Here is a 7,866-nt window from a genome sequence, read left to right as displayed (position 1 = left end):
TGATTTTTTTTTTTCTCATTTATCAAGCCAATTTTCTTCTCAGCCAAGGTGATTTGGGACACAGCCTCCCTGCATCCCCTTCCTCTCCTTATGTCTCTACCTGCAGAGAAGGTCTCTTTTCTCCAGCTGTTTCCCTCTCCCAGCCGAGGTCCTCGTTTGCACCTTATTAATAAGGTGGGCAAAGGGCCAGGAAGCAGCTCTGAGGTGCCTTCCGTTCCTAATGTCCTAAATGGCCATGACACTGTGCTTAATTTCCGTTTTAGTGCAATGGCTGGTGGGACATCAGCAGGCTGAGACCCGGGTCCTGTGACAGTATCTTCAACCACGGCCATCAGCCGCCCTGTAATTAGAAGCCACGTGGAGCCCGCTGTCCTGCAGTGCCAGAGCTCCGTGGACTTATGTAACTGTCCCCCTGTTCAGAGCACAGTCTTTACAAGCTCTGAGTCTCCCAGCGTTAAAACAGCTATAATCCCTTGCCCACCCTGGGAGGGAAAGCAGGCCATGACCAGATGGGTTATCTATGTTATCAGCTTAGAATAGTGTGGGGCACGTAAAACCCTGCGCTTGTGCAGAAAACCTAGATGGTTGACATTTACCAACTGGGGAGTGTCACTCTTTATCTTTTTTGGAATGTTCCATAGTAGACTTGGGGAAGTGAGATGGTCAGAAGCCCTGGGTGGGGGCTGTTGCTTTCAATGCACATCAAAAAATGTTAAGTGGGGAACAAAATGGAATGTTAAGCATTGTGGCTGAGCTATGTTGGTAATGAAAGACTGCCAATGATGACAAGGGTTTTGGGAGAACTGGAAGTCTGCCTGAACATGTGGATATAAAGACCCAGTTTGGTCTGAACCAAAGGGGGGTTTGGGTGGTGGGTGGGGGAGGGTGGAGGAGGTGATTAATTACCGCCTGGGTGGCAGTATTTCTTCATTTAGAAGTTGCAGCCTCAATTATCTTTAATTACTTCCCCGGTGGCCTTAACTCAAGGGTGAGTCCAGAATGGGGGTCAGCTGCTGGGGTATGTGTCTCGGGTGGGCTGGCAAAAGGTGGGTGAGGGGTTAGAGGGTCACTTTTGGACACACGTGGATGGGGCTATTTCAGACCAGCCCTTCCTTCCAGGACTCAGTGATAGAACTGACAATAATCAAAACCTGAATTACTACTACCCCAGACACACAGAGCATCTCAGAGGAGTGCAGTGCCTTTTCTGAGTCATTGCTTTCTGTTTGTCTTCACTGACCCATTAGGGAGGCCAGAAGGTGTGAGTGGGGACTCTCTTTCCCATTTTATGGACGGACAAAAGGAACCGTGTATATCTATGCAGCAGGTAGGAAGCCATGCTTCTCTCCTTTGGTCTGAGCAATCTCGTCTCCCAAACCCATGGATAGGAATCACCTAAGATGCTCGTTAAATATACAGATTCCCACACCAGATATATGGAATAGATGTGTGGAATCAGAATTCTCAGGAGTGGTCAAGGTTTTCAATATTTTTAACAGGCTTCCCAAGTCCCCCTTATGGGACTGGCATTTGGGAATCACTGCACCAGGCATGTCCTTACATTCTAAGCAGGGGGGAGACCAACTCCTTACCTCCTGGAAGCCTCCTCATCCCTGTGCCTTCCTCCTCATTCTGCAAGTTTTCAAACTTGTCAGGGCTGGAGATGGTATTTTCAAAATCCAGGTCTCATTTGCCAGGCAATAAAAAAAAGAGAAAAAAGTGATCTGAAATGTGGCAGGCTTTTCTTTAACATCTGCCTACTTGCCTGGGGGAGGATGAACGTGGGAGGTGTGAACTTATAGAGCACTATGGAAAGGGAGGTGAGCTCAGGTACAGACGTTCACTCTCCCATCCCGGAGCTTGAGTCGCCTTCTCGGTAAGATAGGGGGATCGGTCAGGGCGATCGCTAAAAGCCCTTCCTTCTTAGAATTCTAGGATTCTCCAGTCTTCAGGCCAAACATTCCCCCATGGCCTAATATCAGGGAAGAACTTTTCAGCTTCTAGGTGTGGAAAAGAAGTTGGAGCACCCTATGTTTCACTCACAGCATAGCCTGTTGCCTCCTCAGCACAACAGGAGTCTCTCTGGCCTCTCTTCCATCTCTGTCTCTCACTTCATCTCTCACTCCATCCCCATTAAAAAAGATGGGGTCCCAAAGCAGATCACCCCACCCCTTGTCCAAATAAAGCCCCTGAAAATCATCTACTGATCTACTCTGTGTTGTTCAGGACATCTGGGCCATTTTCTGCTTTCATGTAGTCCTTTCTTCCCAGACTGGAGAATTTCTTCTAGCTTCCTACTCCATACTTGAGTGTTGGATCCCCCGGGTGGCCCTTCTTAATTTATTGAATATAAATTATGCTCTCAGAGACAACTATCTCTTCCCTTCCTGCTTCTTATGATCTTATTGCCCCCAGCTCAAAATGCAGGACACTTTCTCTCAATGGAATCTTACGCATCCAAGTTCTCAGCTACTTCAAGTCATTAGGAAGAGTTAATTGGCAAGTTGCTGTTGTCTCTTTTAGCCTGGTTCCAATGCCAGGGGAATTTATGAGTTTTATCCCAGGCAGACCTCAAGGATGACTCCCGGGTATTTGGCCTTAAACAATAGAATTGCTCTTCACAATTGACCATTGATCAGCTTTTGCTGTAGCTTCATAAAATATGGTCTTTGGGAGAAAAGCTGGAAATCTTGACATGACTACTTTGTTGTTGTTGTTTTATATATATATACTTTAAGTTCTAGGGTACACGTGTACCACATGCACGTCTGATACATAGGTACACATGTGCCATGTTGGGGTGCTGCACCCATCAACTCATCATTTACATTAGGTATCTCTCCTAATGCTACCCCTCCCCCTGCCCCCCACCCACAGGCCCCAGTGTGTAATGTTCCCTGTCCTGTGTCCAAGTGATCTCGTTGTTCAACTCCCACCTATGAGTGAGAACATGCAGTGTTTGGTTTTCTGTCCTTGTGATAGTTTGCTGAGAATGATGGTTTCAAGCTTCATCCATGACCCTGCAAAGGAGAAGAACTTATCCTTTTTTTTTTTTTTTTTTTTGAGACAGAGTATCGCTTTGTCATCCAGGCTGGAGTGCAGTGGCGTGATCTCGGCTCACTGCAAGCTCCGCCTCCCGGGTTCATGCCATTCTCCTCTCTCAACCTCCCGAGTAGCTAGGACTACAGGCACCCGCCACCATGCCCAGCTAATTTTTTATATGTTAGCCAGGATGGTTTCGATCTCCTGACCTCGTGATCTGCCCGCCTCGGCCTCCCAAAGTGCTGGGATTACAGGTGTAAGCCACCACGCCCAGCTGAACTCATCCTTTTTTATAGCTGCCTAGTATTCCATGGTATATATGTGCCACATTTTCTTAAACTAGTCTATCACTGATGGACATTTGGGTTGGTTCCAAGTCTTTGCTATTGTGAATAGTCCCGCAATAAATATACATGTACATGTGTCTTTATAGTAGCATGATTTATAATCCTTTGGATATATACCCANTGAGACAGAGTCTCGCTTTGTCACCCAGGCTGGAGTGCAGTGGCGTGATCTCGGCTCACTGCAAGCTCCGCCTCCCGGGTTCATGCCATTCTCCTCTCTCAACCTCCCGAGTAGCTAGGACTACAGGCACCCGCCACCATGCCCAGCTAATTTTTTATATGTTAGCCAGGATGGTTTCGATCTCCTGACCTCGTGATCTGCCCGCCTCGGCCTCCCAAAGTGCTGGGATTACAGGTGTAAGCCACCACGCCCAGCTGAACTCATCCTTTTTTATAGCTGCCTAGTATTCCATGGTATATATGTGCCACATTTTCTTAAACTAGTCTATCACTGATGGACATTTGGGTTGGTTCCAAGTCTTTGCTATTGTGAATAGTCCCGCAATAAATATACATGTACATGTGTCTTTATAGTAGCATGATTTATAATCCTTTGGATATATACCCAGTAATGGGACTGCTGGGTCAAATCATATTTCTAGTTCTAGATCCTTGAGGGATTGCCACACTGGACGTGACTACTTTGAATTCAATTGAAGAGGCATCTACTGATGGCCACCATGTTTCCACCACAGTCCTGGCCACTACAGATGCAGGAAGACATCAAGAGGAAGAAGACATAGACCCTGCCCAGTTAGTAGTGATAGGGTGCAGGGTAGTTGTACCTGAAACATTCAGAGAAGCAAAGCACAGTTAAAAAGACCTTCAAAAGTTGCAACACTGAAAGTTTAACCCTGCCCTTTGGCAGGGTTAAGCTACAAGCATGCAGTGTCTGCTTTGAACTCAGTATATTAGAAAATATTTCCTTTCTTCCCTTAAGAAAATTGGTTTCTACTTCCTAATACTTATGCACAAAGGACTCAATAGGGTAGGGGGTCTCTCCAGTATTTTCATAAGTACATAGCGAGATGCAGGCTTTTGACAGTGGTGAGTTCTTTTCTTTCTTTTTTTTAATGGAGGATACTGACCTTTGTCAATACACAAAGATATAGAGGTCTGTGTGCTAAAGCAGGAGGTTAAGAAATCTGAGAATTTATGCCAGATTCACTGATTCCCCAATTCATTCCCTGATTCATGTATTGATTCTTTGATATACTGTCTGATAGATTAATGATTAATTCATTTATTTATTCAATAAACATCATTGGATTTCTTTATACAAGCCCTTATCCAAGAAAATCAAGCTGAATGTTTTTCTTCCTTCTGGTATCTCTTTTCTTGGTTTTCTTCCAAAGCAATTAAGAGAAGGTAGAGAGAGGGGAAGATATCGAATTTGACTCCTCTGGGATACATACCCTTCCCGACGCCAATCCCCAGGGAAAGAGAGGGCCTTGAATGTGGAGAGAGAGAGAAGCATCTTCTTGGCATCTGAATTCCTCTCCTTTCCTTTGTCTTCTTCTCCAGCCCTCTCCGCCTTTGCTCGTTCCTTTGTTTCCTGAGTTTTTCAGCCTGGGGCTGGGTGGTCTGGAGGGATCAGCTGCTCCGTTTGCCCTGTAGGTTCCCCAGTCTTGCTATCCTGCCTTCTTCCGCAACAGTCCGGGGAGTTGGAAGCATCTGGTGCTCCTGTCTCCTGAGAGCCTTTTTAATATTATTTCATTTCTTTTAACCTTTATTAAGACAAACATTGAGCAGAGAACAGTCTATACTCCCACTAGAGACACTCTCCATTTTGATATTAAAAAACAAAACAAAACAAAACCTAAACCCACCCAACCTGAGGCCTGGAGGAGAGGGAGAGGAGATAAAAAAAAAAAAAAAAAAAAAAAAAAAAAAAAAAAAAAAAAAAAAAATCCTAGAGATATTTTTACCTTCAAAGATCCATCACTCATTACTGCATATCACAGACACGTCTACAATCTCATCTTCTTACAATTCTCCGTGAAATAAGTGTAAATGGAAAATAATACCCCATTTTGAAAGTTCAACAAAATGTCTTTATCCACCAAATGTAGCCCCAGCTGTCTCATTTTCAGAAACAAAGCCTGATTTTAAATAGCAGCTCACCACCCAAATAAACACCGGCAGCTCCATCCAGCTCCACACGACAGAGGCTGTAATTGCCTTCCCAGGCTACATGGAATGGCCTTCTGTAGTGGCCAAATGCCCCAGCTCCAGCAGGTCTTGGGGGCTTTCCCTTTGTAGTGGGAGAAACGATAGACTTTTGTAAACATTTATAGCTGTCTCTTCCTCACCACTTGGAGAGAGTCTCCTAGGTTACCAGCCCCCTTGAACTCCCCTTCCCACTGCAGACCTTAGCATGCATACACTGTCACCCCAAGCAAGGGACGAGGATGTGAAGAGAAGGCTCTTCACTCTGGAGCCAGTGCCTGATTTACTTTGATAGACAAATGGTGCGTGACTGTAGATTGGGTTCCCCACGGTGAATGGAAAAGGTGCTTAGAAACACAAAAGGGGGAAAAGCTCCTACCTAGAAGGTTGAATCTCCTTTTCCTAACTGGTTCTATGACACTGAGCAAATATTTGAGATTCTTGGCTCCTCAGTTTCTTCCAAGCTCCTATCTCTGTGACTCAGATGTTCCATGGGAAGTTCAGTGTGTCCCAAACCAAACTCCTGCTCTTCTTCTGATCTTCCCCACTTCAGTTAGAAGCAACTCTGTCCATCCAGTTGCTTGAATCCTCTCTACTCCACCCACATCTGATCTGACAGCAAAACCTATTGCTTTTACCTGTAAAGAGAGCCAGAATCTGATCCATTCTCTCCACTACCGCCACCTTTTCCTAGACCCCTATCATGGCTACTAATTGCCTTCATCTTTGCCCTGATTGAGCTGCAGAGTAGGGTGGGAAAAGCGCAGTATCTGGAGCTAAACTGCCTCCATTCAAAACCTGACTCTGTGGCTGACTAGCTGTGTGACCTAGGCAAGTTACTTATAACCTCTCTGTGCTTTCCTTTTCTCGGTGTAAAATGGGAACAATGCTAGGACCTACATCTTAAGAGTTGATGTGAGGATTAAATGATTTAATATGCAGAAGGGACTTAAAATGGTACCTGGCACATAGGAAGTGCTATGTAAGCATTAGATTTTATTACTGTTGGTATTATTCCTAGCACAGCCTCAGAGTGAACCTGTTGACACATAAATCAGGCCATGTTACTCCTCTGTTCAAAACCTCCAGTATCTCTCTTGGGATACAATCCAAAGTTGGAAAGGCAACAAGGCCCTAGGTGAGCTGACCTCTGGTACTTCCTCTGTTTTTATTCTGTTCCAGCCTCGTGGGCCTTCTCACTTTTCTTGGTACACACCAGGCAATTCCTTCCTTAGGATCTTTTCACTTGTCATTTCCTCTGCCTGGAACACATTTCCCCAGAGAGCCTCATGGCTTGCTCTCTGACCTCCTTCAGATCTATTCCAAGATCACCTTCTCAGGGAGGCCATCTCTGACTACCCTATTTAAAATTAAACCCAAATCATCTCCCTTCCTTTTATTCTGATGTAGTTTCCTCCTTAGCACCTATCACCATCTAATATACTATCTATTTTACTTATTTATTTAGTTTGCTCTCTGTCTCTTCTCATAAAGGTTGTAAGCCACATGAGTGTAAGATATTTTTGTCTGTTTGTTGACTGATATATTCCCAAAGCTGGAATGGTTCTTGGTACATAATAGACACTCAGTAAGTGTTTGTTCAATGAATAAATATAAAGACAGTTAAACCTGATGATCTTGAAGACCTCTTCTCTTTACTGGTATATCTTCTTATGTGTGAAGTAGAGATGTTTGCAGTTGTCCCATCTAACAGAGGTTAAATGACTTTTTAGGAGCTGCAGGAATGCTGGTAGCAGAAACAGTTCCGGAACCTGGATCTTGTGATGATGATTTCAGTCTGCTCCCTTTCTCTTTTAGCCTCTGCTAGCCCTGGATTGATTCATGTTTGCTAGAAGGATGGACTTCCCTCATCCTTGGGAAGTGGGTAGGAGACAGTAAAATGAGGCTGGTCTGAGGAGGAGCCTAGAGTCTGTTTGACAAGTGTGAGGCTGATGCAGCGCCCAGCATGGTTGAAAGGGTTCATCGGTGCTTATGCTGGCCATGAATCACCCAGATGATTCAGACACTGGGAGGCCTGTCAGGGGAATCTCAGATGGAATTGATGTATCAAGGTGTCGCTGTCTCTGAGCTATTTATCAGAAGTGACACCGAGGGAGATTGACAGGCAGTCACTGGACAAATAGGTAGATCATAGGCTCACAGAGACTCCCTGTGGCACGTGTTGTGTGAGATGGGAGCAAGCCTCCGCAGCAGCTCTTGCAAACTTGGCCAGCAGGCCCATTGCAACAGCAGGCAGGGGTAGTGTTGGGTGAACAGAAGTGATCCAGCCTCAGGACCTCATGGCCCC

Source organism: Rhinopithecus bieti, unplaced genomic scaffold (genome assembly GCF_001698545.2).
Source record: "Rhinopithecus bieti isolate Rb0 unplaced genomic scaffold, ASM169854v2 scaffold_11964, whole genome shotgun sequence".
In the NCBI taxonomy this organism is placed as follows: Eukaryota; Metazoa; Chordata; class Mammalia; order Primates; family Cercopithecidae; genus Rhinopithecus; species Rhinopithecus bieti.
The sequence above is the reverse complement of the archived record's forward strand: the minus strand, read 5'-3'. Positions refer to the sequence as shown.